Here is a 24,030-nt window from a genome sequence, read left to right on the forward strand (position 1 = left end):
TTGGAATTTCACAAAGCACATACCTTGACAAAGTTTTGAAGAAGTTCAAACTGGATCAAGCAAAGAAAGGGTTCTTGCCTGTGTTACAAGGTGTGAAGTTGAGTAAGACGCAATGCCCGACCACTGCAGAAGATAGAGAGAAGATGAAAGATGTTCCCTATGCTTCAGCCATAGGCTCTATCATGTATGCAATGCTGTGTACCAGACCTGATGTGTGCCTTGCTATAAGTCTAACAGGGAGGTACCAAATTAATCCAGGAGTGGATCACTGGACAGCGGTAAAGAACATCCTGAAATACCTGAAAAGGACTAAGGATATGTTTCTCATTTATGTAGGTGACAAAGAGCTTATCGTAAATGGTTACGTTGATGCAAGCTTTGACACTGATCCGGACGATTCTAAATCGCAAACCGGATACGTGTTTACATTGAACGGTGGAGCTGTCAGTTGGTGCAGTTCTAAACAAAGCGTCGTGGGGGGATCTACGTGTGAGGCGGAATACATAGCTGCTTCGGAAGCAGCAAATGAAGGAGTCTGGATGAAGGAGTTCATATCCGATCTAGGTGTCATACCTAGTGCATTGGGTCCAATGAAATTTTTTTGTGACAATACTGGTACAATTGCCTTGGCGAAGGAATCCAGATTTCACAAGGAGAACCAAGCACATCAACAGACGCTTCAATTCCATCCGGGATTTAGTCCAGGTGGGAGACATAGAAATTTGCAAGATACATACGGATCTGAATGTTGCTGACCCATTGACTAAGCCTCTTCCACGAGCAAAACATGATCAGCACCAAGGCTCCATGGGTGTTAGAATCATTACTGTGTAATCTAGATTATTGACTCTAGTGCAAGTGGGAGACTGAAGGAAATATGCCCTAGAGGCAATAATAAAGTTATTATTTATTTCCATATATCATGATAAATGTTTATTATTCATGCTAGAATTGTATTAACTGGAAACATGATACATGTGTGAATACATAGACAAACAGAGTGTCACTAGTATGCCTCTACTTGACTAGCTCGTTGATCAAAGATGGTTATGTTTCCTAGCCATTGACATGAGTTGTCACTTTATTAACGGGATCACATCATTAGGAGAATGAGGTGATTGACTTGACCCATTCCGTTAGCTTAGCACACGATCGTTTAGTATGTTGCTAATGCTTTCTTCATGACTTATACATGTTCCTATGACTATGAGATTATGCAACTCCCGTTTACCGGAGGAACACTTTGTGTGCTACCAACGTCACAACGTAACTGGGTGATTATAAAGGTGCTCTACAGGTGTCTCCGAAGGTACTTGTTGGGTTGGCGTATTTCGAGATTAGGATTTGTCACTCCGATTGTCGGAGAGGTATCTCTGGGCCCACTCGGTAATGCACATCACTATAACCCTTGCAAGCATTGTGACTAATGAGTTAGTTGCGGGATGATGTGTTACGGAACGAGTAAGAGACTTGCCGGTAACGAGATTGAACTAGGTATCGAGATACCGACGATCAAATCTCGGGCAAGTAACATACCGGTGACAAAGGGGACAACGTATGTTGTTATGCGGTCTGACCGATAAAGATCTTCGTAGAATATGTGGGAGCCAATATGGGCATCCAGGTCCCGCTATTGGTTATTGACCGGAGACGTGTCTCGGTCATGTCTACATAGTTCTCGAACCCGTAGGGTCCGCACGCTTAAAGTTACGATGACAGTTTTATTATGAGTTTATGTATGTTGATGTACCGAAGGAGTTCGGAGTCCCGGATGAGATCGGGGACATGACGAGGAGTCTCGAAATGGTCGAGACGTAAAGATCGATATATTGGACGACTATATTCGGACGTCGGAAAGGTTCCGAGTGATTCGGGTATTTTTCGGAGTACCGGAGAGTTACGGGAATACGTATTGGGCCTTATTGGGCCATACGGGAAAGAAGAAAAAGGGCCTCAAGGTGGCCGCACCCTTCCCCTTGGTCTGGTCCGAATTGGACTAGGGAAGGGGGGCGCCCCCTTCCTTCCTTCTCTTTTTCCCTTCCTCTTTTCCTATTCCATATGGGAGGTGGAATCCTACTAGGACTAGGGAGTCCTTGTAGGACTCCACACTTGGTGCGCCCCCTCCTAGGGCCGGCCTCCTCCTCCCTTGCTCCTTTATATACGGGGGCAGGGGGGCACCCCAGAGACACAACAATTGATCCTGGACATCTCTTAGCCGTGTGCGGTGCCCCCCTCCACGAAATTACACCTCGATAATACCGTTGCGGAGCTTAGGCGAAGACCTACGTCGGTGGAACATCATCATCGTCACCACGCCGTCGTGCTGACGAAACTCTCCCTCAACACTCGGCTGGATCGGAGTTCGAGGGACGTCATCGAGCTGAACGTGTGTAGAACTCGGAGGTGACGTGCGTTCGGTACTTGATCGGTCGGATCGTGAAGACGTTCGACTACATCAACCGCGTTGTGATAATGCTTCCGCTGTCGGTCTACGAGGGTACGTGGACAACACTCTCCCCTCTCGTTGCTACGCATCACCATGATCTTGCGTGTGCGTAGGAATTTTTTTGAAATTACTACGTTCCCCAACAGGCCCCCCATTTACTCGCTTAGTCTAGCGCTAGGATAAACCCAACCTTAGTTCTTGTCTTGGTGGGCAATGGTGACACATATCTGCGGAAGGGGCGACAGGGATTTCAATCTACGGCAGCAGGACCTGCTTCTCCCATTCATCTCCGGCTCCATCTCGTCCTTCTCACCTGTGCCATGGGCGGGTCGTCGGCTCCAAAGGGGATAAGTAGCATACAACCTCCTCCTTTTTAGGCCATCTGTTAGGCTGTTAAGTACGGCGTAGTATCGATTTTGCCACTGCTCACCACATCATCGATGCCACCTAGGTTATGGACGAACAAACAAAATTGGTTGTTCAGGAGATTCAGTCTTGGGTCATGTTGATCCACAAGAGAGCTGTTCGTCGGATTGATAAGACTGTACTCCATGATGGTCCAATGTTAATCCGAGATTGGGAGAGGATGGCTAATCTGAGCTACATCTAGAACTGCAACAATGTAGAGGCTCTTGGATGCTTCGTATGCGAAGAACACCTTTTGCCAAGCTTGTGGAGACGTTTAGAAATAGGGGGGGGGGGCTACAGGATAACATCCTCACCTCTGTGGAAGTTTAGGGTTATTCACAATACGTTCACGAGATCAGTAGAGACCATTTCCAAGTGTTTCAAGAAAGTCTTTTATGCTATTGGGGAGCTCAAAGGAGAGATGATCAAGACACCAACAGGGCAAACTCGTAGCAAGATTCGCAACAAACCAAAATGGTTTCCGTATTACAAGGTGAGCACTACTCGTTTTTCATGCCCTGACATCATTGTATTGTTCTGATATATCCATAACATCATGTTTTCATGCCATATGTGACACCTCCGTTTATAATCATGCACTAATTATACACGCATCATGCACGATCACGAACGGTGACTCACGTCAATATCGCAATACAACTCTACAACACAAAGGATAAACATAAAACATGACATTACAAGCCAAGGTCAAGAGGACCCAAATACATAAGTCATCAGAGCAAATATTATTTGAGTACAGACATGGTTAGACAAGTTTTGCCTTAAGAAGGATGAGCAAAACAACGACACTAGATCGAAAGGCAACACCTCCTGCCTGGGACCTCCGGGATCCATGTAGTAGGTGCTACTACGTGGAGACCACCGGCCAGGAGTAGCCCAGAGGTCCCAGGAAGGAGGCCTCGCCTTTCGATCTAGTGTTGTTGTTTTGCTCAACGTACTACATGGAGGCTGACGGCCAGGAGTAGCCTGGAGGTCCCAGGCAGTAGGCCTCGCCTTTCTATCTAGTGTCGTTGTTTTGCTCAGCCTTCTTAAGGAAAAAGTTTTCTCACTATGTCTGTACTCCGATAATATTTGCTTTGATGACTTATGTATTTGGGTCCTCATGACCCTGGCTTGTAATGTCATGTTTTATGTTTATCCTTTGTGTAGTAGAGTTGTGTTGTTGGGAATCGTAGCATAATTTAAAAAATTTCCTACGTTCACCAAGATGCATCTATGGAGTGTACTAGCAACGAAGGGAAGGGAGTGAATCTACATACCCTTGTAGATCGCGAGCGGAAGCGTTCCAATGAACGTGGATGACGGAGTCATACTCGCCGTGATCCAAATCACCGATGACCGAGTGCCGAACGGACGGCACCTCCGCGTTCAACACACGTACGGTGCAGCGACGTCTCCTCCTTCTTGATCCAGCAAGGGGGAAGGAGAGGTTGATGGAGATCCAGCAGGACGACGGCGTGGTGGTGGATGTAGCGGGTCTCGTGCAGGGCTTCGCCGAGCTTCTACGAGAGAGAGAGAGGTGTTGCAGGGGAGGAGGGAGGCGCCCAAGGCTGTTGTGTGCTGCCCTCCCTCCCCCCCCTTTATATAGGCACCTGGGGGGGTGCGCCAGCCCCAAGAGATGGGATCTCAAGGGGGGGGGCGGCCACAAGGGGGGAAGGGGCTGCCTTGCCCCCCAAGGCAAGGGGGAACTCCCCCCTAGGGTTCCCAACCCTAGGCGCATGGGGGGAGGCCCAAGGGGGGCGCCCCAGCCCACTAGGGGCTGGTTCCCTTCCACTTTCAGCCCACGGGGCCCTCCGGGACAGGTGGCCCCACCCGGTGGACCCCCGGGACCCTTCCGGTGGTCCCGGTACAATACCGATAACCCCCGAAACTTTCCCGGTGGCCGAAACTGGACTTCCTATATATAATTCTTCACCTCCGGACCATTCCGGAACCTCTCGTGACGTCCGGGATCTCATCCGGGACTCCGAACAACTTTCGGGTTTCTGCATACATATATCTCTACAACCCTAGCGTCACCGGACCTTAAGTGTGTAGACCCTACGGGTTCGGGAGACATGCAGACATGACCGAGACGCCTCTCCGGTCAATAACCAACAGCGGGATCTGGATACCCATGTTGGCTCCCACATGTTCCACGATGATCTCATCGGATGAACCACGGTGTCGAGGATTCAATCAATCCCGTATACAATTCCCTTTGTCAAACGGTATGTTACTTGCCCGAGATTCGATCGTCGGTATCCCAATACCTTGTTCAATCTCGTTACCGGCAAGTCTCTTTACTCGTACCGCAATGCATGATCCCGTGACTAACGCCTTAGTCACATTGAGCTCATTATGATGATGCATTACCGAGTGGGCCCAGAGATACCTCTCCGTCACACGGAGTGACAAATCCCAGTCTCGATCCGTGCCAACCCAACAGACACTTTCGGAGATACCCGTAGTGCACCTTTATAGTCACCCAGTTACGTTGTGACGTTTGGCACACCCAAAGCACTCCTACAGTATCCGGGAGTTGCACGATCTCATGGTCTAAGGAAAAGATACTTGACATTGGAAAAGCTCTAGCAAACGAAACTACACGATCTTTTATGCTATGCTTAGGATTGGGTCTTGTCCATCACATCATTCTCCTAATGATGTGATCCCGTTATCAATGACATCCAATGTCCATAGTCAGGAAACCATGACTATCTGTTGATCAACGAGCTAGTCAACTAGAGGCTTACTAGGGACACTTTGTGGTCTATGTATTCACACATGTATTACGATTTCCGGACAATACAATTATAGCATGAATAATAGACAATTATCATGAACAAAGAAATATAATAATAACCATTTATTATTGCCTCTAGGGCATATTTCCAACAGTCTCCCACTTGCACTAGAGTCAATAATCTAGTTACATTGTGATGAATCGAACACCCATTGCGTCCTGGTGTTGATCATGTTTTGCCCTAGGGAGAGGTTTAGTCAACGGATCTGCTACATTCAGGTTCTGTCGAGAATAGACTTGATGTGGGTGTAATCCTTTTTGTTAATGTTCTTCGACGAGTCCAAGTAAAGAGCGTGGGAGTATCGGGGGTAGAGGATGATGAGGACGACGCGCCCGGCGCTGCGCAAAATAAGTACACCTCAAATTAATTAGCCTCCATCGTGCAAATGAATGATTGAAATCGAAGGAAGGATATCCGCGCGGATGACTTACAGGGGATGATAAGGCACGAGAATTGCCTCCTTGTCCTTATTGGCGAGCATGAAATTGACGATGTATTCCCTCGCGTATTCACGGTGCTTTGCGCAGACTCCCAAGAAGCACTCGTGCATGCGGGTCAGCGACACAGATATGAGGTATCTGCTCAACGCCGATGAGGTAGTTCATGTGCAAGGCATAAAGGCGGACAAACGTAAAATCCAGCTTCTTCACGTGAAACATGTCGAAGATGTAATCGAATCGAAGGAAGAATTTTTCCGCAGGGAATGTGTCGACGTATGACAATTGCCGCGGCACGTCAACCACATAGAGTGGGTATCCTGGATTTTTCGAGGCGATGAGGCCTTTCTCTATCCGCAGCACATCATCGTGAAGTCTCCTTAGATCGCCGAATCTGGCCCCTAGCGCTGCTTCAGGTAGGATTGGTTCATCGGGGATTTGCCATTTTGCCGCACCGAGGATATCTATATGGTCTTGAACCCGAGGCTGCTGAGGCGGCTGGATCATAGAAGCAGCTTTCTTGCCTTTCCTCGCTCTCTTCCTAGGCTTCTTTGCTGGAAGGTCGTCTATAATACGTTGAGCCTCCGGAGGCGGCAATTCAGGCACCGACTCATGACGCTCAAACCCTGAGTAGGCGCCAGTATTGAGATACTGTTGAGTGCCATCGTCATCCTCATCTTCATCCATGGCGACGTCATCAGCGACTAATGGAGCCTCTTCCTCACCCCGTCTGCTATCACCCAGCCCGACACTGGACGCTAATTGGGTAGGTGGGGTGTTGATGTTCATACCTTGCTGAGGCTGCGTGCTTGTGGGTGTGCTCCGGGCCGCCTCCAGACGAAGCAGACTCTGGCCACAACAGGACCCACCCATTGCAATCACCAAGCCGCCATGGGGTCTCTTCGTCACCCCCCTAGTACCAGCGGAGCCAAATACTCGTGGCCCGGTTTGACACTGGCCACGGAAACCTTGAAGACATCCGGGGGGATCGGCCGGCCGTGGAACAATGGTTCCTTCGGCTTCATTATTGTCGCCTTCCCCACGTCCACGTTCTGGTCGCCGATGGTGTACAATATGGCGCACGGGGTTACGTCGGCTGCAAAGACATGTCTGCGACATGAGACATCCGAAAGGCAACAGAAACGGGAGATTATACATTTATTGAAGAGGGCCGGTGTGACAGATACCGTGAGGGCGTCGAGCTCAGCCAAAGACGAATGGAGTGTTGATGTTTTCTTCAGTTAAACTCCGTCTTTCCTTTCTCTCCTCCGTGGTCTCACGGTAGTACTTCTTCCATGTGGCGCCATCTCCGACACCGTGCACGCGTCCATACGACGGCCGAGTCTCCATCGGGAGTCCTTTCAATATGTTCAACGCCCGGTTGAATGGAGTGTCCCACTTGGGCCTCGTCAACGCCTCAGATGGCGAGTCGCTTTCAGCCGCAATCCTGTGCTGCTCTCTCTGCAAAAGGAACAAGGATCGTTTACAAATATGACTAACGTGCAGTCGAATTGATTAGAAATTAAAATTACTAGCAGTCTCATGAACTCCGACGTGACCGGGTCCGTCTCGAAAACCTTCTTGACTGAGTCCCAATGGTGTCGTGCCCTTAGGACGTCATGCTCCTGCGGGACGGTGAAGTCCGCCAAGGGGTCTGGGATGCCCAGACTCTCGCGTTCCGCGTCCTCCTTGGCCCATATGGACCTCTTCCCGCCGTAACCACGGCTTCCGAGGTGGTGGCACCCCATGTTCCTCTGTTGAAGCCCTTTCATGTACTTCGACTTTTTTTGGCAGCTTCGGCCTCGCAAGCCGCCTTGAATATTTCAAAGTGCTCATTCGTGATTGTCGGATTATCCTTTACAATCTCAGAATAGGGTTCCTTTTTGTTGACGATCCAATGTGTCACCCTTGCTTTCCAGGCGGCCAACGCGTCGCTAAACTTGGTCATGGCGTGTTTGTTTATCTTCTTCATTGCCGGGTCCTTATCTGGATCTTTATAATCCTTTTCATTCCGGCCCGGGAACAAGAATACCTGGTGCAGCTTCTTTAGGAGGGAGGGCCTCATATTATCTATCTTCTGTAGTTTCTCATCGTTGATGGTGGCGGTTGTCCGTATGATGCAGCCTATTTGATTGCCGTAGCACGATCGCGCTTCCTCTGGCGCTATTGGCTCAAAAATGCCGTTGTCCATCTCCGTGACCACCAGTCTAGTAGTCATGAGCTGGTTTGGACGCCGTGGCCTCTTTGCTTTCGGTTCTAGACCGGCTCCGCTAGTCTCGGCGCCGGTGTCGGCGCCGGTGTCAGTCGCATCGCCGGTCTGCATGTCGGTATCAGCCCCCGATGCGACAGGTGGGCCTAGCAACAACATCCGTTGATCATCGGCTTCCCTCAAAAATTCATCTGCCGCCAGGTAGACATTGTCGCAATCAACAGAACCCTGTCCTTCATCGTTCCTAGCCATGTTTCCTACGATTAAATCTAGTCAATTAATTCTAGACCTAATAAAATGAATAATGACATAAAAAAGGCCTATGTTTTGCAGGAACATTGACTCCTTCCCGGTGCGGCAAATCCCGGTCACTCGATATGTCCTAGTTTGTAGCACAAGTCATGCCGAAATTGACGGAAAATTTCGGCATGACCATTGCTAAAAAGGTGACAAATCGAGCACCTGAAATTTGCCGCGGAAATGAATCAACATTCCGGCAAAACATAGGCCACTCGGCTTCATTCCCTGGAAACAGTGTTCAAATATCCGTCTTGGACACCGCAACACACGTCCAATTATACACTAGCAACATGTCCAAATATACATGTCCAAATTTCACAAGCTAATTCAAAAACTAAGTGTAGAAGAAAATTCATTTAACTACTAATAGAACAAAATTCAGTTAACTTTAGTGCTCTATAATGATGAAAGGAAAAAAAATTCAGTTAACTACTAATTTCATTCATTTAGGTTATTCATTTAACTTCACCTAATTAACCTACTGTACAACTACTACTAGCAGCACTACTAACCTAATTAACCTAGCAAAACCCTACTGCCCTAACTAAAAAACATATAATTAACATCTACTAGTACCACTACTGCCCTAACCTAATTAACATCTACTAGTATCACTATATACTACTAGCAGCACTGCTACAACATTTTCTTAATTTTTTTCTTTTTAAAAAACATCTTTGAAAACAAAAACCCTAATTAAACCCTACTGCCCTAACTAACTTTTGTTGTAAACCAAATTTTTTCTCTAAACTAATTTTTGCTCTAACATCTACTACTTAACATCTTTTGCTCTAAACTACTTTTTTTGCTATAAACTAAGTTTTGCTCTAAACTAATTTTTGCTCTAAAATGCAAAGAGAGAGGAGGGGGGGCTTACAGAGAGGGGAGAGACGGTGGCGGGGAGGTGCTCGGCGACGGAGGCAGGGGAGGGGAGGGCGGGCTCGGGCTTGGGCAGCGGCGGTCCTGGGCGGGCTCGGGCGGCGGTGAGGTCGAGGGCGGCGACGGTGAGGTCGAGGGCGGCCTCGGGCGGTGGCGGTGAGGCTGAGGGCGGCCTCGGGGGGAGACCGTGAGGTTGCGGGCGTCGACGCCGGCAGGAGACGGCGGCGAAGTGGGACGACGGCGAATTGGAGAGACGGCGGCGAAGTGGGGCGAGGGATTTGGGAGAGAAGTGGTGGTCGGGGGGAGGGAAACCGCTGGTTAAGTGAAACATAACGGTAGCGCGTTACTGAAAACGCGCTATAGCTAAGTTAGCTATAGCGCGTAAACGTGCTACTGCTATGCCTTCCTCCTTTTTTTCCCTTTTTCATTTATTTTTCTTTACATTTTATTTTTTCCTTTCCTATTTTTCTATTTCTTTCATTTTCATTTACTTTTCTATTTGTTTTTCATTTTATTTTATTTTCGTTAGCAGTAGCGCCTTACACCTAAACGCACTGCTACAACAATATTAGCGGAACCGCGGTTTCTGAAAGACCGCTACTACTATGTGTAGCCTATCGGCTTAGTGGTGGGAATTTTAGTAGTAGCGATTTTCCATTGAGACACGCTACTGCTATATTTGTATCTGCAGCGCGCTTATTCTGCACGCGCTACTGCTGTGTAGCAGTAGCGCGTTTTTTTAACAAGCGCTATTGCTAAAGTTCTGTGTATAAGGTTTTCCCTAATAGTGTACCGTTGTCAAACAAAAAAAGAGAAAAGAAGAAGAAAGAATTGCTTGTACGCTAGGCTTGGCCTCCCTACTGAAGATATCTAGAGCTAGGATGGCTTGTACTGTTTGATATAAAAATTGTCAACGTTGGCTTATCACTATCAGATGTGCGGGTGACGCATGCTTGGGTTGTTTGGGTGATAAGAAGGGAAGAAAAAGGGGCATGTACTTATGTGCACTACAGCCGTACTTATATAATAGAGGAAGAAAGTTTATTCAGTCCCATCAACCGCATCGAGGTCCTCGAGAGCGATGAGCTGGTGACAATTACGTATGGCCTCGTGCTAATTGGCTGGGTTGGTGAGATTCGGGGTATATCTCGTTTGCGATCCTGTACCAAAGGAACATTATCAGGGCTGCCACGCCGGTGCTGTCCTCCGTCCACACTGTCTGTACGGCCTATCGCCGTATGTCCTTACGTATAGACTATACGACAGTATTTTTATTCTTCATAAATTAAACCTATTAAGGGTCGCGTGAAGGGCGGTCAACCAGTTATGTCACATGGTGCAAGCTGGTGGTCCGTAGTGAGAACTCTTAGAAAAAATAGATTAAAATGAGGATTATTTTTTAAATGTATCTTTTTCTTTTTAGATAGAGGTGAAAGCCTCTGATATTTTAAAGGGATTCCCTATTTTTAAATGAAGGATTCTGTAAAGTGGCGTTCGTTGGTAGGTTGCGGTGGTAATTTCTCTTTTTTCCTTTTTAAGATGAAAATGAGGATTTTTTTTCCTAAGATATTTTTTAGATAAAGACAAGGACTCTATGTATTTTTTAAATAAAAACATACGCATAACTTTCAATTAAGCGGCGCCATAAGATGGCGCCCCAACCATAAGTGCATACGAAATGTGACGTTGTTCCATTGGCCACGAAAACAGAAGCACACGAGGCTTGGCCACGAAAACAGAAGCACACGAGGCTTGGCCACGAAAACAGAAGCACACGAGGCTCGTCCGGCATATCGCCATTCTTGATCTAAAACGTCTTATATTACTTTACAGGAGAGTACCAAACAAATGGAATTTCGATTTTAAGATCGATCGAGGCGTCCTTCTCCTCTCCACGAGCCTAGCCATCGGTGTCCTCCACACAGACACGGGATGAGGCATCAGCTCCTCCACCCGGCCCACCTTGAGCGCCACCGCCACTAGCACAGGCAACAGCGACGCAAAGCGGCTTGGCGTCGGCAGCCAGGACACCGAGCGCACGGACGACATGCTCCGCCGCACCGTGCTCGGCCAACCGTGCCGTCCACGACCTCGACCCTGCGCGGCCGCTCCTCCCGCTCGCCTCACCCCACCATCACGGCATCGTCGTCACAATTGCTCCGCCCTGACCGAGCTTTGCGTCGGTAGAATCCGGCATGTAGAGGCAAGGCGGCGGCCGGATATGGCAATGGGTGTGAGAAGTGGCGGCTGCCTCCTCCACTACCTCGTACTCGAGCCTCTCTATCATATGTGTCAAAAATGCGTACCTTAGATAGACCGGCCGACGCTCAAGCCGCCAAAACATCCACCAGAGCAATGTCAGAGGCCCCTAACAGTGGCAGCGCACAGGCGGACGGAGAACCTTGAAGCACAGAAGCGCGCGACCTCATCCGGCAATGGCAATGCACGACGCATCACACCCCAGCCCATCGACGGCAACACAAATCCCTTCCCCGGCCCACCTCCTCTGTACACAGCCGGATGAACGTGGCTGCTCAACACGTATTCAGTGAGGCATTCTCAGCCGCCACGCCGCCAGACCAGACCCACACCCGCCAGCCGCTGACTATCAGGACCCACCAGTTGGCCAACCCTCCCAGTGAGCGACCTGGTCAAAAACTCAAAATCGAGGGCAGCAATGAAATCGGTCGATCCAATCCACTCCAGGGCTTTCACCGCTAGGGAGCTTAGTGATTTAGGAGATATGGTTTCAAAAAATATAAAGTACCAGCGGTATGCAACTAGCAGCTGCATTGGAAAGAAGTCAGAAGAACAGTGGGGCACGGCGGCCAACATTCCCGGTCTTCCCAGGCACTATCTCAACGCAAAATGAAAAGTCGTGCACCCAGCAAGAGCGCACATTGACCAGGTGAAGAAATTAAAGTCAAACCTTGGACGGACGGTTTGCCATAGCACTAAGCAGGTCGTGGGTACCACAAAGAGGAGACGAGAGAATTAAGGTTAGGTTAGTGCCACTGGTGAGAGCGCGACCCAGCGCAGCCTAGTAGACTCTTCCCCGTACGTCCGCTCCTGACAAGTCTTTAACACTACTGTACTCCCTCCGTGAAGAAATATAAGAATGTCTATAACATTAAAATAATGATCTAAACGCTCTTATATTTTTTTACAAAGGGGATACTGTATACGAAGGTGAAGCGAGGTGGTTAAGCATGATGGTGTTCATGCGATCATTAGGCTAAGATAGTAGTAACAGTCAGACAGAGTTGATTTTCCATCGGAAAACAAAAGACACTCGGTTCTATTTCTATCTGGATTAATTAAAGGCTGGACATGTTGTCTTTGTTTTTTCCTTTGACAAATGAGAGTTGAGGCTGCGCATGTACATGAAGGCATAGATGGAGGGTCGCACATATAAACACCATGGTGCTCCATTAGCTACTTGCAAGTGCATATTGGAGCCGTCAACGCCGCACCGCAGATCGACAATGGCGTCCACGCCGTGGCTGCTGCTTTTCTGCCTGGCCGCTGCCGCTGCCTCCAGCCGGGTGCTTCAAGCTCGTGCCCAGCCTGACAACAAAGGTATGTATCCTCACTGTCCCTGAAAAGATTAACTGCACGCACGGATCGATCATGTACTCCCTCCGTTCGAAAAAACTTGTCCCAAGCTTATCTTGATGCTAGATACATTCATTTGAGGGACAAACTTTTTCGGACGGAGAGAGTACAATTGCAAACTTTACCTTCTATCAACTCCCTTCTATCAACTCTATCCATTGTATGTTTCATAAGCATAGACTGCGGGTTTCCGGGCACAACGAGCTACGTAGACAGCACAACCGAGCTCTCCTACGCCCCGGACGCCGCCTTCATCGACGCCGGCTCGAACCACAACATCTCGGTGGAGTACATGAAGCCGCAGTCGCTCCTTTCCAAGCGCTACCATGACCTGCGCAGGTTCCCCGACGGCACGCGCAACTGCTACACGCTCCGGTCCCTGGTGCCCGGGCTCAAGTACCTCATCCGCGCCACGTTTTTGTACGGCAACTACGACGGCCTTAACGGGATGCCCCTATTTGATCTCCACATCGGCGTCAACTTCTAGAAGACGGTGAACATCTCAGGCTCGGGGTACGTGGTGCAAGTGGAGGCCTTCGTGGTTGTGCCGAACGACTTCGTGCAGATCTGCCTGATCAACACCGGCACAGGGACACCGTTCATCTCTGGTCTGGACCTGAGGCCGCTCAAGAAGACGATCTACCCCCAGGGGACAGCCACACAAGGCCTGGTGTTGTTGGCTAGGCTCAACTTCGGCCCGACCGACGAGTCCACCTTTGTCAGGTGAGCAGATGACTTAGAGTTTAGGCTCATTTAGTCCTGAAATCAATAAATTCATGAAATCGACCAATTATTTTTAGATTAAAACCGGCCCATGAATTCAGAAAAATATAATTATTACCTGCCTAGGAGAGGCTAAGATACTCCCTCCATTTCAAAATAAAACACACATTAGTTTATCTTAGTCAACTTTGTAAATTTTGAGCGAGTTTACAGAAAAAATATCAGCATCCACAATATCAATAGATGCAATATAAAAATATTTGTTTGATAGATCTGATGACCACTTCCGCTTCGGTACAACCCCCCTAAACACATCAACGGAGGAGATTTATCCATACCCCTTCGTAAGAAAGGGTAGGATGCATGGTCTTTTCTTAATTTTTTTTTGAGCGGTTGATTTTTTTAAATACGTCGACCATCCACCCAACTGTATACGATGTACGCCTACTGGGCCGGCCCATTAGTGACCGCTGTAGAGACTAGAGTGTGGCCGTTCACGGGAGGTAAAAATTCGTAAAGTAAGTACATGCACATACTAGGAATCGAACCATGGACCTCTTGCACGTGAGGGTGAGTGGCTCACCGGCTGAGATGATTAGTGTCTGAAAATTTTGGAACGTACAAACTTAAGAATTTCGTTGTCCAGATTTATTGTGCCTACCCACAGTATTGCCAAAACAAAGGCGCATCAGGGCCGATTTTTTGTTTTGAATCTGCCCAATTCGTGACCAGGATTGAATGGTTTCAACTACCATAAATTAATTGTCAAACCTCCTCGCATCCATCAACGCTCCCGCATGCATTGCTGCCCAAACACGCATATATTGGCTGCATGGCGCATGGGCCATGGCCCAATCAAACCGCAACTTTCTCTTAACAGCTTGAAATTAATTTTCATCAATGAACAAACTGGCTATTAATTCAGGCGTATGGAATGGCAACCGGCCATACAAAAGTGGACATCCTCTAGCCTAGAAATCCCGGACATAGGTAACACCAACGTAGAATCCGGACATATTTCCATTTTTTTCGAACATTTGTTGGAAATTCTGAATAAAATTTTAAAATCAAATACTGTTTGAAAATCCAACAATTTTGTGAACAACTTGAACACATTTTGAAAACATCATTTTCTAAAAAATCATAAACATTTTTAAAAAATTTGAACAATATTTTCTAATTGCATGAACAATTTGAAAATTTTAAAGAGATATGTTAGTTAAAAATGTTGAACATTTTAGGAACAACATTTTGAACAATTTCAAAGAGATATGAGGAGCGTGCAAGCTTAAGAACTAACATTTTGAACAATTTTTTAATAAAACTTGAACACTTTTCTGTTTGGCTTATGTGGCAAATGTAAGTTTGTGAATTTTCTGACCAGTTGTGTTTGCGTTTTTTAAAACCGGGTTTTGTTCTGTTATATAGTGGTTTTATTTTAAAAATCCCTTTTGTTTTTTCCTTTTTTTAATTCGTGAACTATTCACAAATTTAAGATATGTTTGGGTTACAAAAAAAATTCATGTTGATTGATAATGACGGAAATTATAAATAACAGAAGCATCCAAAATTGTTCACGTTCGGCTATTTATCTCCCATTTTTCACCGAGAAAACTCCAGAAAATGTAAGGATTATCGAAAACTCAAACAACTTGGCATGGTACCTTGAATTGGTCATATAAGCTCAAGGAAAATTTGGGATCATTTGATGGATGCCGAGAAAAACCCGCTCTCAAATGGACTCTTCTAGCATACGCAAACACCTCCGTCGAACATGGTCTATTTTGTACATGCATGAAATGATCTCAACATTTTCTAGCAGGCGGGCATGCCCATGATAGGCATCCATGCCAGGTTTGAACAATTTCTGACACAATATGCAAGTTGTGTCATTGACCATTTTTCGCCGAGAAAACTCTAGAAATTGTCGAAAATTCAAACAACTTGGCATGGTGCCTTGAATTTCTTATATATGCTCATGAAAAAATTTTATTTATGAAAAAGAATTTAGAACACTAATTTAAAACATTGGCTTAAAACGGTTATTTTGGTATTCCAAACAATATTTCAATTTTTTGACTAGATTTCAAAAAGAATTATAAATTTCAAAAGGGATAAAATGAATTAACTGAAAAAGAGAAGAATAAAAAAATAGAAGAAAAAAATGTTTAGGCCTCGGACCAACTAGGTGACGGTATCGCTCCCGTCAGCCGCCTGTTGGGAATTTCTAAATCAGTTTGAAATTTTACAAAATTGTTCACGTTTTCAAAATATATACATGTTATTAAAACTCTGTTTAAATTTCAAAAAATGCTCATATTTTCATATTTTGTTCGTTTCAAAAAATGTTCTGGAATATAAAAAATTGCCGTGCTTTAAGAAGATCAGAAGTTAAAAAAAATAGTCCTATTGTCAAAAAAAATCACAAACTAAAAAAATCTGTATTTGGAAAAAAGGGTCCCGCATCCAAAAAAGCTCACACATCCAGAAAATGTTTTCTTTTTCCAAATTTTGGTCGTAGTTTAAAAAAATGTTTGTGTGCCTTTTAAAAATCATGTTTCTGAAACCTTGTCGTGTTCTTATATTTTCTTTAAAAAAAATAAATCTGTTTGTATTTTTATAAACAGTACACATTTTAAAGAAATGTAAGGAATCCCGAAAATTCTACAAAATTGTTCAATTTTTCAGAAAAGATTGGAGTTTTATAAATTATTTGATTTCCAAGGGATATTCGACATTTCCAAGTTGTTCACATTTTTTCAAGAAAAGTTTCGGTTTTTATCAGATTATATATAAGCGTGTTATTTGTTCTTATAGAATACGCGCTGTACTTATTCAGAAGTAGCCGCTAGGTCGGGTGGTAGGCAGGGCTTCCAAAGAGGTCTAGGATCTGTGTTCGATTCCTGGTCGGTTTTCCTCTTTGCGTTATTTCCCTACATATAAAACTGATGGACGTGACTTAATGGGTCGGCCCAGACGCTTTGCCTCGTACAAGAGGTCTCTGTACGGCGTATACGTTCAGGTGGTGACCCATCGTACATACAAAAATGAATACGGTGTGTCAAAGGTCCATATTACCCTATATACGGTTTGTGAGGGGGTTGTACCGAAGCGGATCTTTTAATTTGGTACTGTGGATGTTTATCAACTTGGTCAAACTTTATGAAATTTGACTTGGAAAAAAACTAATATGCAATGTGTTTCGAAATGGTGGGATTGTTTTTTTTATGGTTGATAGGAGAATGATAGGCTGACAGGGAGTAACATATTTTTCTGATACAAAGTTTTGATATCCTATATAGCTAAATAGTTGGTCCTCACTATGTTTACTTTCCTCAACACGCACACATCCAACCTCAGGACACATGTCACATCGTCCATCACATTATCAAGTACATGCATTCTCTTCATATTCCATTTTTGCCACATGCATGTCCTCAACATCATCAAGCACATTCAGACTGTCCATGTTACTTTTTTTTTTCCTTGCAACAAATCATTCCCCCGAAGCCAGAAGGCAACGGTGCACTATAACGTGAAGCCTACCTCCATTTACTGCTAAGATTTCTACCGTTCTTATATCGAGAAAGTGGAGGGGCATTATTCTCATATATTCTAATTTTATTCTCAAAAAATTATTTCTATAAATCCCCGCAGCAATGCACGGTGTATTAGCTAGTTTGAGTTAAAATTGAGCAAAATGGTGAAACTTTATCCAAATATAGATCTTTCCAAATAAGCCCATCACCAATCTGATTACGAGATACACTAACCAAAGACAAATGCAACTGTTCAGGTACCCTGATGACCCATACGACCGAATATGGACTCCACGGGTCAACACGAGAACCTGGACAGAGATATAAACAACGAATAGGGTGCAGAACATAAATGACGACCTTTTCGAGGTGCCGACGGTGATTAGGCCGCGGCGCGCCTCGAGGCACATAGAGTTGTTCTGGGACGCCGAACCCCAGCCCAACGACCCATCGCCCGCGTATGTCGCCATCATGCACTTGGCCGAGTTGCAGGTCATCCCTAGCAACGCCGTGCGCCAGATAAACATCATCCTCAATGGGAAGCCGTGGTATACAAGTGGCTTCGCGCCGGATTACATCTCGAGCGGTGCCGCGTACACCAATAACCTGTATTGGCAGAGTCGCTACAACTTATCGATCGTCGCCACGACCAACTCGACGCTGCCACCCATCCTAAACGCCGTCGAGATCTTCTCTGTCATCCCCACAACCAACCTCAACACAGCCTCCCAGGATGGTACGTCTTTTTACACATTTTGGACACTTAAGTAGTTCATTCTCATTACTTCCATTTATCTCGCATATCACATCATCACACATGACACCTCATCCATCATGTGCTACTTTTATTTCTCTCAATATGCATGGGAAGTGTTGCTTGTCATCCTTAGGAATTGCATTGCCTTGTTCCTGTCCAAAAAAGCTTTGAGTGAATGTATAATTTTCTCAAAACATAGGGAACGAGTAAGTATTGCTCAAACCAAATGCGTCTACAGGAAACTTTCCTCTAGAATCCTCATTCCCATTTATTTTTCCTATGGCGATCCTCCAAACGAAATTAGTGAGGTCCTAGTGGTATCAAGCCTTTTGGTGCTACCATGATACCATCGACAACTTATCAAAGGTTCTGAAAGAAAGCTAATAGATGTCGTGACATAATATAGCATAATACGTGAAATCAACTCAAAATGCGAACATATGTAAAGAGCAATAAAAACTGTTTTTTTAATGAATAGTACCTTCCTCCTACATGTCTCTAAGTGACATTATTCACAACAACTCAGAATTTGAAATTTCCTCATGATCGATACATATTAGATCAATGGTACTAGAAAAGTGCAAACTCTTGACAACATTTGTGTATCGTTACTACGTTGGTAGCATGGTATTAAAGCGAAACTTGTAGTACTAGAACTTCTATTGAGTGTGGCGAGCCGTTGAGGAGCGTGCATAGGAGGAAGAGCTTGAAGTGGGGTGAATTTTAGGGTTAGGATCGGCTATATATATACCAAGTGTTATTGAGCCTTCATTGGATGTAAACCATTTGGGTTGGTGAGCAACCAGTTTGTTCTGTAGACGCAATGATAGTGCCTCAGTTAAGATCAGGAATTAGTTAATTATACCCAATTGACAGGTTTTTCTGTTGCTTCTTTTGAGAATTGTAACAGTATCTACCATCGAGGCAATCAAAGGCAAGTACCAAGTGAAGAAGAACTGGATGGGTGATCCCTGCATGCCCAAGAATTTCGCATGGAAAGGATTGTCTTGCAGCTATGCTATTTCCAGCCCTCCAACTGTCATAGGCTTGTAAGTTATATATTTCAGAATGTTATGTTTCTTTGTTACAAGTAGTAGTAACTGGACATGAGTTATCTCAGTTCTTGTTTTACATATGTTGCAGGAATCTATCTTCCAGCGGCCTTAGTGGCAACTTGTCATCTTCTTTTGCTAACCTCAAAGGTCTACGGTACTTGTAAGTAAGAGACTGCTAAGTTAGTCATTGCAATGCTAAGTTTTATTGGAAGCAATCAAATTATTTAACTGAAATTTTACGAGTTCATAGGGATTTATCACACAATAATCTTACGGACTCAATTCCCGACGCCCTTTCGCAGTTGTTCTCGCTCACACTTCTGTAAGTAATATGTTGCATGCTTTTCAAATCCATCCACTCGTCATAATAAAACTATTGTGTTGTTTTTAGAGATCTGACAGACAATCAGCTCAGTGGATCAATTCCTCCTAGGCTTGTGAAAAGAACTCAAGATGGCTCCCTAACACTTAGGTTGGTAGCATCAGAATTTTTTCAATGCTAGTTCTAATACCTTATTTGAACTTTTGTGTTCAATTTACATTTTATATATCTTAATTCATCAACATGATTTACTAATGTTTTTCATTCTTCGATAGATATGGTAACAATCCAAACCTCTGCAGCAATGGCAACTATTGCCAGCCTCCAGAAAAGAAGACAGGCTCTATGGTTGTTGTATATGTTGTTGTTCCAATAGTTACAATAACAGTGATTCTGCTACTGTCGGTTCTTCTCATTTGCATGAGAAGAAGGCAAGGTAAGAAACCATGCAAAAACACATAGACATGAACTCCGCATCAAAGATGCATATGGCACCTCATGAATGCAAGTGTGAAGTGATTAAGTACTAGCTAGTCTGATTGCTTTATGAAGGAAGGACAAGAGGCAATATCAAGCGGTGGGATAAGGCGAATATCAAGGGGCACAACTCGCTACAATTTGATAACCGCCGGTTCACGTATAGTGAAATAGAGGCCATCACAAATGGCTTCCAGCGAGTAATTGGCTGAGGAGGGTTTGGGAAAGTTTATCATGGTTCCTTGGAGGATGGCACACAAGTGGCTGTTAAACTGCGGTCTGAATCGTCAGATCAAAGCGAAAAAGAATTCTTGGCCGAGGTGAGAATAAATGTAATAATCTCATTGTTAAGTGTACTCATGCGATTTAGTTTGGTAATGCATGGATCTTTTCTATTTTAGGCTCAGACCTTGGCAAAATTCACCACAAGAATATTGTGTCCTTGATTGGCTACTACAAGGACATGGAATGCATGGCTCTTGTCTACGAATACATGTCTGAAGGAGCCCTAGACGAACATCTTAGTGGTAAGAAAATTAGTCAAATCATTCAAGCTTCAAGCCCATAGCAACATAAATAATATTTTTAAGTAACATTAATATATAGTCGTAAGAGTGAGAAGCATCCGAGAAAATATCAGCACATTGTACACATGTGATTCATCTTATTATATTTGCATTGTAGGGAAAGAAAACAACATGATAACTTTAACCTGGAGACAAAGGCTTCGTATCGCCTTAGAATCTGCACAAGGTAAGCTTTTAATCAAGTTTTTCTACATGTCATTACACATAGCGCAAATTCTAATTGATGACGTGTCATGTGGATGCATGCAGGGCTTGAGTATCTGCACAAGGGGTGTAACCCACCCCTCGTTCACAGGGACGTTAAGACATCAAACATCTTGCTGAATGAAAACCTGGAGGCTAAGATTGCTGATTTTGGCCTACTCAAGGCTTTCAATAGCAACACTGATACACATGTTTCCACGGCAAGGGTGGTTGGAACACTCGGTTATGACCCTGAGTCAGTGCACAACTCTCTATTATTTCGGATTATGCTCTAAAAAACTTCTCACCAGTTATAAACAGCTAGTGTAATATACTCTAGTAATCTAGAAGTCAAAATAGTTCAACATACATGCATGCTATAATGTATGGTCTACCTTTTCTCCCAGGATGGTCAAAATTTAGAACTCAATCCAAGTGAATTTTTTTCCTTTCAACTTAGTAATTTAAGCAAATATCCTAATTTCTACGAGAATCAAATTAATTTCTATTAATTATTTGTATATTCTTTTGAAATTTCTTTGAGCCAAAACTATCTTGACGAACTTGACTTGAATGATATTCTTGAAACTAGGCCCATTAACATATTTCATACTTTATTAGGTACCATGCTACGTTTCATCTGACCAACAAGAGTGACGTCTTTAGCTTTGGCGTAGTGCTACTAGAGATAGTCACGGGGCAACAACACATCCTGAATGACCCTGAGCCGACGAGCATTGCTCAGTGGGTGCGGCAGCGTCTCACCCATGGCAACAATGAGGACGTGGTGGATGCACGCATGTGTGGCAACCACAATGTCACTAGCGTGTGGGAAGTTGCAGACACCGCGCTGAAGTGCACCGCCCAGAAGGCCGGGCAGCGGCCCATGATGAGTGATGTTGTAGTGGTCCTACATGAGTGCCTTCTGCTCGAGGTTGCACATGACAATTTTAATGCGGTATTTTACATGACCGAGAGCCGTAGCAACATCAATGGTTGTGGCCAGTATGACATTGACACGTCTACTGATGAGAGCCAAAGCAACACTGCATCAGAGCTAGAGCATTTGGGCAGTATACCAATAATGTCTACTGGTCCAGCTATTAGGTGAGAGGATTTCGACAATGAATTTCCTCCAACTCTTGTCTGCGAGCACTCTTTGTTTTCTCCCGGGGCAATTCAAAAGTGTTTACAATGATTGTAGTTATCATTTGAGGAAGTGAATGTACAAATGCTCAGACATTTAACGTGTGTTGGCTTTTCTTGACAATAAGAATGAGATTAAAATAAAGTGTGTAACACTTGATGTATCCGAATATGCCTAGTAGAAGACGACCCACACATAGGATTTAGGGCATGTCCGGAAATGCTCCGGCACCCGACTCCGCCAACTCCAAGTTCGTGGCTAGGCTGAACGGTCTAACTCCTGGAGTTGGTCGACAGAAGTTGGTGATTTTAGTAGTGTAAAATTTGAGGAGTTGAGGAGCTGGAAAACCCGAGCTCCTCCAAAATGGGAAAGCATGAGCTCAGCGATACTTACCCACCACTGTCACATAATAAGCAAATACAGCGAATCATAATTGACTGCACGCGCAACACGAATCATGTGGATCCGAGCGATCGCGGCCCACATGGTCCCACCCAGTTAGCCATCTTCCCATTTTTTCAGTGGTATATGGTTTGAATACAGTCCAATCATATCAACATGATGCCTGCTCCTGTCGTGCCCGCCAACGTGAGCCAATCATCTACAGCATGACATAGCCACCCCATCCACCCCGTGTCATCTCAGATTTCAAATTTGAAATCGCCTCATGCGGAAGCTCCTCGTTGATGTGAACCACCCCGACCGACCCTTGGGCAAGCCACCAGCTCGATCTGAACCCTGGTAATGGATTTTGGACCGACTCACATATCTTCTATTCAGGTTTATTTCCTTCTGAAAATCTTTTCAGTTCATCGCATTCTCGATATGGCCTTCAATCTCTCTTGCGTGTGATGCCACGGGGATATGGAAACTTAAGAATATCTAAATAAAAGTGATACTTACTTAATTATGTCACTTGAGAGACATAATATAATATGTCGGACCCCCCCCCCCACACACACACATGCAGACCACCCTTGAAATGTGGAGAAAGAAATTGCTCAACATTTTGACAAATTTCCATAATAGATATTCCACTTTCAGAGGAGAATTCAAGCTAATGACATAAATGATATTATTGAAATGGAGGGTGAAGAACTTATTTTGTGCTAGTGTAAAAATTCCACTAGCTTTAACATTGCATACAGTCCATATTTAAGACTTACTTCGAACTTTCTTATTGATTGTGTCATAATCACAATATACTCAACATTATCTAAGCATTCACTTATTTTCCTTATAGATGCAAAATCCTTCGAGCTTAAAAGCATAAATCATTGTCTCTTAAGTCTCAAATATTGAGCACTTATATGATCAACCTAAGCTCATAGGATTTTGAGAAGTTTTTCAAATTATTTCACCATTAATGCCAAAAAAACTTTATCGCAATTTAGTTAGGGAATTTCTCACCTAGATCCTTACTAGCACAATGATAAGACTTATTTTTTCCCGATATGTATTAATATACGAGGAATCTATTGGATTCTTGATCAAAATCACTTTAATGGAGCTTATTACTTTTGTGCTCTTGAAACAATTGAATGGTTATGAACTTAGGTCATTTCTTATGAAGATACTAAAAATATTCAACTAATGTATGGCTGGATTTATAGGATTAGCAGTAGAGATAAGTATATGATCATAAACTTTGGTAGTGATGATGCAAAACATAATTTGTCATGAAAACATTGATTCTTAGGGAATGACACGTGAATCCAATCAACTTTGGTTAGAATGTATTCATGTGCCACATATCTTATCCCAACATAACATTGGATCTTCAATAAAAAATTCCATTGACTATTTGAAATCATGTCTTAGTTGGAGATGACTTAGTAAAGATAGGTTAAGGATCATAACATATCTTAGTTGGAGATGACGTATAAAGATAGGTTAAGGATCATGATAATGATCATAAATACTTAGAGCTTCATAAGTTATTCGGTCTAGGAATTAAATAAATAGCATATGGATATAAATAAAATTTGATCAATACACAGCCATTGACTATAATAATAATCACAGGCACTTAACTACGGAAGTATGTGCATAAAAATTTATACGTAATCAAGTATTCTTATCTTTAGCTTAGTTCCCCAAGGTGCTTCAATACTCATGGACTATTTCAGAGTGTTCATA

The 24,030-nt window shown here is 44.3% G+C and overlaps 1 pseudogene; it reads left to right on the plus strand.

Annotated features, from left to right (window-relative positions):
* The first annotated feature begins 12,971 nt into the window (after window positions 1-12,971).
* Window positions 12,972-21,855, plus strand: LOC109777080 (putative leucine-rich repeat receptor-like protein kinase At2g19210; annotated as a pseudogene).
* Window positions 21,856-24,030: the final 2,175 nt, after the last annotated feature.

The sequence above is a fragment of the Aegilops tauschii genome, chromosome 1, assembly GCF_002575655.3.
Source record: "Aegilops tauschii subsp. strangulata cultivar AL8/78 chromosome 1, Aet v6.0, whole genome shotgun sequence".
NCBI classification, from domain to species: Eukaryota; Viridiplantae; Streptophyta; class Magnoliopsida; order Poales; family Poaceae; genus Aegilops; species Aegilops tauschii.